Source organism: Phoca vitulina, unplaced genomic scaffold (assembly GCF_004348235.1).
Source record: "Phoca vitulina isolate PV1807 unplaced genomic scaffold, GSC_HSeal_1.0 scaffold14, whole genome shotgun sequence".
Taxonomy (NCBI): domain Eukaryota; kingdom Metazoa; phylum Chordata; class Mammalia; order Carnivora; family Phocidae; genus Phoca; species Phoca vitulina.
Window position 1 is genome coordinate 16,485,080 of NW_022589717.1, and position 10,968 is coordinate 16,496,047.

The 10,968-nt window shown below is 42.4% G+C and overlaps 1 pseudogene; it reads left to right on the top strand.

Moving 5' to 3' along the window:
* Positions 1–1,522: 1,522 nt before the first annotated feature.
* On the top strand, positions 1,523–2,513 carry LOC116637395 (annotated as a pseudogene).
* The last annotated feature ends 8,455 nt before the right edge of the window (positions 2,514–10,968 follow it).

The window sequence follows — 10,968 nt, forward strand, 5'->3', positions numbered from 1 at the left end:
ATCAGAACATTGCTGGGAATCCCTCCTGGTGCCTCTCCAGGACCCCTTCTATTGCCAATTTTTATACACTCCTCCTCAAGAAGGGAAAAGCCAAAGAAATATCTCCATACTCCGAGGATGAAATCAATGTGGAATGTGAAGAAACTATAGCGCTTTCTTGCCAGAGAGGGTCTATATAGTATCCAACTAGTCCAGGGGTCGGCAATGGGCTAAATCCAGCCCACCTGATTTTGATTTGCAAGCGTTGGTCAATAAAATTTTGTTTGAACACAACATGCTTATTTGTTGCACATTGTCTATGGCTGTTTTCGTGTTACAAGAGCAGAGCTGAGCAGTCGAGAAAAAAAACAGTATGGCCCAAAAAGCCTAAAATATTTACTATCTGGCCTTTTATTTAAAAATTTGCAGACTTCTGAACTAGTCCAATCATTTAGTTTTTTAAAAGAATCTTAGGGGGGCACCTGGGTGGCTCAGTTGTTAAGTGTCTGCCTTCAGCTCAGGTCATGACCCCAGGATCCTGGGATCGAGCCCCACATCGGGCTACCTGCTCGGTAGGAAGCCTACTACTCCCTCTCCTACTCCCCCTGCTTGTGTTCCTGCTCTCGCTATCTCTCTCTCTCTCTGTCAAATAAATAAATAAAATTTTAAAAGAAGCTTAGGCCCAGGAAGGGCCAAATGGTAGATAAGAAGCATAACCCAAATTTACTCTACATGGTATTTTCATGTTCTATTCTTATCCACATACTAGATTAGTGGTGCCTGAAAGCAGATATTGGACCTTATATTTCTGTGGTATCCAAAATAATAGAGGCTGAATATTGAAGTCACCATTAAAACGAGTTAAATAAATGCGGAGAGATTGAGGAAATTAAGATATACCTACAAGGACCTCTCTTCTATGTAAACCATTTCCTCTCCTGCCTCCACAGCCTCCAAATATTTGTAGCCAAAAACCAGTCCTTCTCACAGTGGTCATCAAGCCGCTATCTGTGCTATCATCTGTAAAATTCCATGACAGTATCTACCTCCCAGAGTTGTGAGGGTCAAATGAGATAAAGTGTATGAGGCATGTAGCACAGTGCCTGGTTCATGCTCAACATTCAAAGAGTAGATGATGATGATGATGATGATGATGATTTATCATTATAAAAATGGAGGCATCCTGAAATATAACTGGGTATTGGGGGGATGTAAAATTACTGAACTGAGGATTTCTCTTAGATTCTTCCACAAGCAAAATATGAGGAAAAATACAAGAAGATGGGGTTCCAACACTCTATTTCTGCAAACAATCCAGTTCATATTCAATTGTTATCATCCAAGGAAGTCAGAGCACAAGTGGAGGAAACATTTTCCCCAATCCCAACAGATCTGGAGCACTGGAAGGGGAGAAAAAAATTATTTCCTTGGGGCCAAGGCATTACATATATCAACACATAATAAACTAACGGCTCTCTGCTCCTCCCTGTTCAACAGACAGCCACATCTTCTGGTGCAGTGCCAGCCGCATCACGGAGACATAATGGTGAACGTCAGAGTAAATGGATTCGGCCATATTGGGTGCCTGGGTTGCTTTTAACTCTGGCAAAGTGGATGTTGTTGCCATCAATGACCCCTTCACTGACCTCAACTACATGGTCTATATGTTCCAGTATGATTCCACCCATGGCAAATTCCAAAGCAGAGTCAAGGCTGAGAACAGGAAACTTGTCAATGGAAAGCCCATCTCCATCTGCCAGGAGCAAGACCCTGCCAACATCAATGGGTGATGCTGGTACTGAGTATGTTATGGAGTCCACTGGGTCTTCACCACCATGGAGAAGGCTGGGGCTCACTTGAAGGGTGGGGCCAAAAGGGTCATCATCTCTGCCCCTTCCGCTGATGCCTCCATGTTTGTGATAGGTATGAACCATGAGAAGTAGGACAACACCCTAAAGATTGTCAGCAATGCCTCCTTCACCACCAATTGCTTGGTCCCTCTGGCAAAGGTCAGCCATGACAACTTTGACATAATGGAGGGACCCATGACTACAGTCCATGCATCACTACCACCTAGAAGACTGTGGATGGCCCCTCTGGGAAGCTGTGGGGTGATAGCCAAGGGGCTGCCCACAACATGATCTCTACTTCTACTGGTGCTGCCAAGGCTATAGGCAAGGTCATCCCTGAGCTAAATGGGAAGCTCACTGGCATGGCCTTCCAATGCCCCACTCCGCACATGTCAGTTGTGGATCTGACCTGCCACCTGGAGAAAGCTGCCAAATACGTTGACATCAAGAAGGTGGTGAAGCAGACATCAGAAGGCCTCCACAAGGACATCCTGGGCCACACTGAGGACCAGGTTATTTGTCTCCTGTGACTTTAACAGTGACACCTACTCTTCCACCTTTGACGCTGGGGCTGGCATTGCTCTCAATGACCAACTTGTCAAGCTCATTTCCCAGTATGACAATGAATTTGGCTATAGCAACCCGGTAGTAGACCTTATGGTCCACATGGCTTCCAAGGAGTAAGAGCCCCTTGGACAACCAGCCCCAGTGAGAGCAAGAGGAAGAGAGAAGCCCTCAGCTGCTGGAGAGTCCTTGCCCCAACTCATCCCCCAATATACTGAGAATCTCCCAACCTCCACAGTTTCTATCCCAGACCTCCTGAAGAGGGGAGAGGCTTGGGGAGCCTTACCTTGTCATTTACCACCAATAAAGTATACTGAACCCAGAGTAAATAAATAAATAAACAAGGGAAAAACTTAGCAGTGTATCAAACAGCATGTGTATAGTATGGAACCATTGGTGGCCAAGGATAATTGTCCTAACCATCCCCACGGTGGGAAAAGTCCCACATGATTCCAGGAAACCCCTCAGGCCACACAGGCCTCTGTCTAGTCTGACTAACCCTTCCTTCTTTAGATTTTATGGCCTAAACTCTCTCTCAGTCAACAGGAATTTATTGTCATTGCTCAACAGCATACCACCTACACTGTATGAAAGACTTAACCAGGGGCAAAATATTTTTGCCATTCATTCCATCCTTTTGCCAAAGAATTATGCTTATGATGTTATTTTGTATTTTGATCATGCCTAAGATGAACATCAGAAGAGAAAAATAAGCCTTATAACCCCAGCCACTGGAAATAGTCAAGAACTCCTCCACACCATCTCTCTTTCTGGCCTAAGATGGCAGGTGGCGATGCCCCTTTAAATAAATGCCCCTTTAGAACCTAACAGGGACAGTTAGAGCAATGTAGTCTATCCTCTCTCCTACACAGTTTCTTTTTTTTTATGCTAATTACAGGGAATAAACTTTTTCCAGGGTTGCTTATCTCATATTGAGAATCAAACACTATATGTGGTCCTCTGTGATGTGCTAAACTCATCTGCTTATGCCTTGGCATCCAGAAAAGATATACTGGGGCTAATAACTAGTAAACTCCCACTTTAGAAGGGCCTTTCCCACCCCAGCCCCCACCCCTACTGCCACCATCTGTGTTTGTTCTTTTGCTATATAAGAACTCAAACTGGGTGGCGAGCATGTTATTTTTAAAAATCTTTTAGTGGCGTCTATACCCAGAACTGCCTCATCACAGTTATCCTCACCAAACGAGGAAACTTCACATTGAGAATGGATATGGTGTTCAGCCGGCACCAAATGTCTCTCCTTCTGCCTTTTTGTCTTTCCGATCAATCAGAACATGTGAAAGTCCCAAATGAAGAGTAAACACACGGCCCAGGTTCCTCTCATCTCCTAACATATGTCATGAAGGGAGAAAGAAAAAGCCCTATTCCCAGCTTCAATCAGCCATTCGTTTTCTGCAACTTGAACCTTAAGCTGAAAGGGACGTGTGGGGGGCTGTGGAGGAGGGTTGAATTCGGGCCCACTCCTTGGAAGATAATAGGTATTCGCCGCATACCTGCATCTTGGAGTCATTATCTCCCCTGCGAGCACTTCTGTATTTATATATAATGAGATCATTACCAGGCAGCTATTCCAATTTTATTCAGACTTTAATATTTCTTGAAGAAAAAAAATAGCATACAAAAGGGTTTGTGATGCCAACTCAATCAGACGTGCTGTTGATGGAGAATTATTCAAGTGCAAGCCGGAACAGGAAAAAAAATAATTTCAGAGAGGTTTCTGTCAAAGTCGAGTTCTCCTGTGATGATATTTCGAGTGAATGTGCCGAAGCATCCAGAGGTGAGGAAGGAAAATAACAACTAAGAGAAGAGAGGGTTCTGTGTAGGATTAACAGCGAGGCGTGTCCCCTCATAAGCAGCAGGGCAGGTAAGGCAGGCCCTCCTGCCAAGACTGGGCCCCCCACCCACCTTTCCCCTGGTAATTAGACCAGGGGAGCAGCTTTACCCGCCTTCCCTTCGCCTCTGGTGGCACAAGCAGCAGTCTGGGGTTAGAAATTAACCCTTCTGTGGGTGTTCTTTCTTCTCGTGGTGGAGCTCAGGTGGTTAGGCCAGGTAGGCAAGACAATTCCTTTCCCGTTTTCCCAACAAGCAGCTTTACGTGAAAGTAGGGACTTTCTCTCTCACCATCCCTGTGACCTCTGCCCGACAAAGAGTATGGCAGGATTTTCTTTCCTTTTGTTCCCATTCACACAAAATGCCTAGCAATTCAGCGCCCCTGCTAATCAAGTATCTGGCTAAGGCTTAATAAACCATACTCTATCAGTTCTCAGTAAATTAGGAAATCAAATGAAAGAAGTCAAATACTAAGATCCAACAAAAAGGAATTTCTCTTCGATAATCCAGATGGCACCTCAGGATTATTCCAAACCTTAGGTGACGATTATGAAAGTTGTTCATCACTGGCCAGCACTTCTAGAAATACGCTCCACTAATGTGAGCTCTCTGGATATTTGAACTTTGTGGATAAACATGAATTTACTGGTTCATATCTAAGACCTATAGTTTATCCTGAGATTACAAATCCAAGAAGAGGATCATCTTAGCTATTAGCTCTCAGTCCTGAACTGCAGATGGGAATAAGTGGTTGGAATAGGAATGAAGGCTTGTCATCATAATAAATATGAAATTAAAGGATCCTGGGTCTTTTTTTATGGTGATTGTAAAGTACTAATTATTTTTCCCCTAGCATTTCCTAACAAGGCAAACCAAAATAACATTATAAGAGAATTTATAAAATGTACCTGCTGTCCACTGAGCCCCCAAACATGACTCAAGCATGGAGTTGGTAGATACCTTATTGAAATGGTCAGTAGTTCGTTCTGGTAAAATTGTCAAGGCTACTTTATAGATCCTAGTCTTGGAATGTACTCAACATTTAGAAATCAGTTTGTAAGAGAAAGAAAGGAAGGGATGGAGGATAGTGATCTCATGTCTCCATGAAATACAGCTAGCTCCACCATAATCTATATTGTATAGGCAAAGAATTGCATCAAAAGAGCCCTAAAAACTCTCAAACTTAAGAGACCTAAACAAGAAAATGGGAACAATTTTCTCTCCCTCTCCATAAATTCACAATAGCTAGTCATAGCAATTATTTCAAGATTAACTCTTGCAAAGGAGAAGAATCTGCCCAAGTAAGAACTATTAAATTTCTTTCCATCATTCACTATTGTGTGTTAGCACGTTGTGCACATGTGTGTAGAGAGAGAGATTTCTCATTTACTATTCACATGGATTCTCCGGAGGAGCAGAACAACTCCTCCATCTGCCTCCCTTGTTCCTTTATCTACCTTTTGGTCTTCCCTCACAGCCTTTAAAAGAAGGGAGACCTCTCTTTTTCTCAAAAACCTTCTGTCTCTCCGGCATCCTCAACCAAGTGTCCACAGACCCTTTCCTTCTGTCATCCCGTGTGTTTGCATTCCCCTTCTGTGGACAACCCTCCCAAGGCTGGCTCTCAGGAGATGTGGCTTCCAGCCCCTGCTCTTCCACGTGACACCAGCGAGACTGCTAGTAGCGTCATTTCTCCTCATGCTATGTTTCCACGACTTGGCCTTGCAAATGCCTGCAAATATTGCTGTATTTCAATCCCTTCTCCGACAGCCGAAATCCTCATTACCTCACAACCCATTCTCTCCATTGATATCTAAAACACAGCTTTCACATCCACCGCACCACTGAAATGTCTCTCTAAGATCATAAAGTCCAACCTTTTTGCCAAAGTAAATTGTCTCCGTGGACCTCTAACCCTTTGGACTTTTTAGAGAGACCTGACATGACCAAGGAAACTCTTCTTACAAGCCTTTTCATTGAAGTCCCACATTCTCTGCTCCCCTCTGCCTCACCTCTGTCTGGTCCTACCTATCTGCTACAGGGCACTTGGCTTTATTTATAGCCGGGCTGCCAGCCTATGGTGAGGGCTTCGGAGATGATGAGCTATCGTTCTCCACCCCCCACTGTCCCCACCACCACCACACACAGAGCACCACTCCATCCTGAATACGTGATTTAACTTTGGGTTAAAGTACTGTATCTCACAGAATCTTCCGTTTAAAAAGTAAATGCCTTTTAAAAGCTTGTACATTAATTCATCACCTACTAATACAAAATTAATTTCATAGATAATTAAGTGTTAGCTCAGAAATCAGAAAGTAGCACATGAAGAAATGGAATATAAAATGAGTTCATTTTGAAAGAATGTCAACTCTATTGTCTAGATAGAACAAGATAAAATCATGCCCGAGGAAATAAATATACTTTAATGCCTATAGAAACACTAGTCCCATAATTAAAACAATATGAAAATTACCATAATTGACAACAGGCAAGGTAATATCGTACTAACTCTCCAGAATTCTGATTAAAATGACAAATTTGATGCCCCCTCAGAGAGTTAAAGGTCTATAGTAAGGAGGATTCTGGGAAAGTTAATTATCAATATCTGTCTATGAAGGTTCTAAAATAGCATGATGATTTACTGTCGGAAATATGAGAGAGAACATTCCCCACCTACCAAATGTTGTGGTGCTTTTTAACTGCTCTCCCGACTCTAACCAGGGAAAATTGGTCACAGTTTCTGCTGAGACCACAAGGACCTGATCGTTTTCCCCATAAATAGCTTTCTCTGCACATGTGCTCTGTGGGGAACACTTAACCTTGTATCACTGATGTTGATAAAGTCTTGTAGCCTCACCCTAATGATTAGCTTGCCGCCATTTAGACTATGGCTGGCAATCACCATGCTTTGTATAAAGCAACTGAGTGTTTATCAGAATTCACTCCTTAATTTTTGCAGCTGTCCAACATGCTTCTTTCCGTAGTCCCAGAACCTAGATCAGTGGGTAGGAAATAAGTTGTCTCAATACTGTGTGTGAAAGTGGTTAAGTTTAAAGTTCTCTTTTCTCTCTCTGCAAAATGTACTCTGGTACCAGATTAATAAGATTACACCTCCACTCTGGAGCAAAGTGCCACCTTTAATCACTTCCGGAAGTGGGCCAAATGACCTTCGCCTGGTAGGTTCATGAACAACAGGAAAAAGATCAGCAGGCGGTGTCGAAGGCCAAAAATACCTTGTCTCTGAAGACCTTCTTCTCAAAAAGGGTCTTAGGAATCAAAGCAAAGGCATGGTCACCTAGTATTCCACAAACAGGGGAATTGAAAACCCCCAGCGTCTGTAATAAAGGAGGCTGTGCAAATCACACCAATATCAGAAGCACACAGGATTTGCAAGTAATATCCATTATCTCGTATGCTGGCATCATGAAATGAGATTCAAGGATAGCATAGAAACTGGATGTAGCGTGCATCTGACTGTGGGCAGACTCAGGTTCTTTGCCTCTTGATGTACCTGACTGGCCGTGTCTTGAGGGAGAAAGCACGCTGTGGTCAGAGGGCAAAAAAGAGACTTTCTTGTCCTGTTATTAGTCAATTCTACCATGAACAGGGTCTGAAGATAGAAAACATGTGCCAAAGGTGACTTACTTAGCTCTTCTTTCCATGAAAAAAACACAACTACCCTCTTTACCTATATCAACAGGGTTCTTTCCAGAAGCCAGAGAGCGGGAGTTCTCAATTACACTGTATCAGGGGTGGGCATAGTTAAGTGGTAGCAACAAAGTGCTTATGGCCTGCCACACCTGATATTAACTTATTTACCCTTTATAGAAAAAGTCTACTGATTCCTGCCCTATATCCTCTATGGCAATGTTAAAAATAATTATAATAATGGCCAATATTTATCAAACTTTTCAATATTCAATACACTATTAAATACATTACATGAATTATATCATTAAATCGCCACAACAGCTGTATGAAGTAGATATTTTTGTTTTCTCCATTTTAAAAGTGAAAGATCCAGGGCACCTGGGTGGCTCAGTTGCTTGAGCATCCGACTCTTGATTTTGGCTCAGATCATGATCTCAGCATTGTGAGATTGAGCCCCCCATGGAGACACGCACTGGGCATGGAGCCTGCTTGGGATTCTCTCTCCCTCTCCCTCTCTCTCTACCCCTCCCACCCACCACCTCAAAAAAAGTGAAGGATCCAAGTCTTACAGAATGAATTAGTCTCCAGGACTAGGAAGTGGGGGAGGCAGGATTCAAAGCCTGTCAGTCTGACCCCACTAACCCACTCTTTCAACCGGTAAACAATATTTCCTCTATCAGAATGATAATAATAGCTACCATTTGCCAAGTGTTTACTATACACTAGCCTTTGCATACATTGTCTCTAAAGCTCACCACTGCCTACTTTGTACTTTCCAAAGATCAGGAGACAGGAACCCAGATTGGTTAAATAATTTACCCAAGATCAGACAGCTAAGAGTAGAAGATCCCAGATTCAAACTCAGACACCACAGTTCTTTCATTACATATGCCACCTCATAGGAGAAAGACAGCCTTTAGGAGACAGTATAATCAGCATAAGAAAGACTGGCTTTTTTTTTTCTAATTTTCCATTCTGTCTAGAAAGACTATGGATCATCACAATCAGGTACTAACCCTCACTTAGTCATTCATTAATTCTCTGTGGCACTTGGCACAGCATTTGACCCTTTCAGATCTCAGTTTCCTTGTTGACAAAAAGAGGAAGTTCAGGTTGGATGTCCTCTGAGATCTCCCAGCTCAAACATTCTCTAACTTCCCATTCCGTCCCTTCACAGACTTATGTGGCCATTTTTGCTCCGTGTATATGTGTGTGTCCTGGTAATTGGTAATCCTGCAAACTCTCAGAAAGAAGCAGTCGATTTTCTGATTTAAAACTCCTCCCATGAGATAATCTCTCATTATGGACTCTACTTGCCTTCCATTCAAGAGAGAGTCTGAATGCAAGTCAACTCCTATAGTCACTTATCATTATGGGATGGCTCATGAAAACAGCTGCTTCCCCTTAGAACGTCAAGAGGACACCGGACACTAGGCCCTCTTGCTCCTTTTTGTTTCATTTTGTTGTCTTTGATTTGGGGTATTTTGGCTAATTTACTAAACAGCCAGTAAGATCTAATTCCTGAGACCCAGATGGGTCAAGTGCAGTCAATGTACATTAACTATTATGTGATTTGGTGGAGGCGATTGTTTTCCTTTATTATAATATTTTAAATCACTATCATCCATCTGGTAAATTAAAATAGTGAGGCTTATGGCTGTTCATAATGTACAACTTTTCCAATGAGCTGTTTTATCTGTATCTCATTTCCTATTCCTATTATCTTTCTCTGTAGATTATCAAACATTAAGAACCACGGAAGTTACCATATAGTGGCCTTCATCAGGTTAAAGATGGCTTCCCAAGCAGAGGCCGAATTCTAAAATCTGCCATTGCAGAGTCTCTCAAATGACAGCTCTTCTCAGCCTTCACTTTGACTGATGGGCAAAACTGATGTAAGGAAATACTTCTATTGAGTTTACTTCTTTAAGTAACTTGGTTTAAAAAAAAAAAAAAAAAGAAAGGCCATCTTGCCAGTGATCCCTTTAAGCCTTTCTAATTGCAAAATTCTTTTTTATGGTGTTGCTGACCTAGCCTTAGCAGAGTTCATTTCAGAAATGTGCTGAAGTGGGTACCAGCGCTGACAACTAAGGCTGAGAAATGTTTTAAGTATCACGACTCTACATTTTTCTCCTGTCTGTGAGGTTCAGGGATTCATCCTGTCTGAATCATGCCTGCCCTTTGTTTATGCATGAATGAGATATTTTAGACACTGAGGACACAGCGTAGACACCAGCCCTTCCTGGAAAAATAAGACCTAGACCTCAGATCAGGGTGAGCATACAGATTGTCCCCAGTGCCAACTAATTTCCAAATGTGAATACAGAAACATTGGTTAGTGGTCTTCTCCAGTTCCTCCTGTTGGCTCCCTAATCTTTAGCGAGACAAAAATGTCACATATAATAGATCCTAAAATTAACAGCACATCTTGCTTTTCAGTTGATCAGATCAGCTGAGATTGAGGTCAGTCTCTTACCTCCTCCAGATAAGAGGTTGTCATTTAACAACACCACAGACATCAGGCCTCAGAAAATATCTGATAACTTAGAAGCTCAGAATATGGATCAAAAGTAAGCCTGCAAAAAGTCATCGAGCTTCATCTCCTAATTCTTGGAAGGGCCACGCCTAAAGCATCCTGTATCACTTAGGAAAATCTCTTCTTTGCTCACACATCTGCTAGATAACCATTTCCTGGGCACCCGCTATTTAACAAGACACTGTTCTAGGTACCAGGTATGCTCTGAACACAAGAGACAAAGTCCATATTGTAATAAATCCTACATTCTAGTAAAGGAGATGGGCAATATACAAATAAATAAACAAAAATGTATGGTAGGAGTTAGTGCTATTTGGAAGATAAAACAGGAAATTATGCTACAAAAGGACAAGACTCCTTTTGAATAGTCAAGAGTCTCTGAGGAGTTGACATTTAAGTTGAAACTGGAATAAAATGATGACACCCTGTGAAGATGCTGGCCAGGGGAAGAACATTCCAGGCACAGGGAACACCTAGTACAAAGGCCCTAAGACAGAAGGCAACTAGAAGTGTTCAAGACATGGCAAGGCAGGGTAA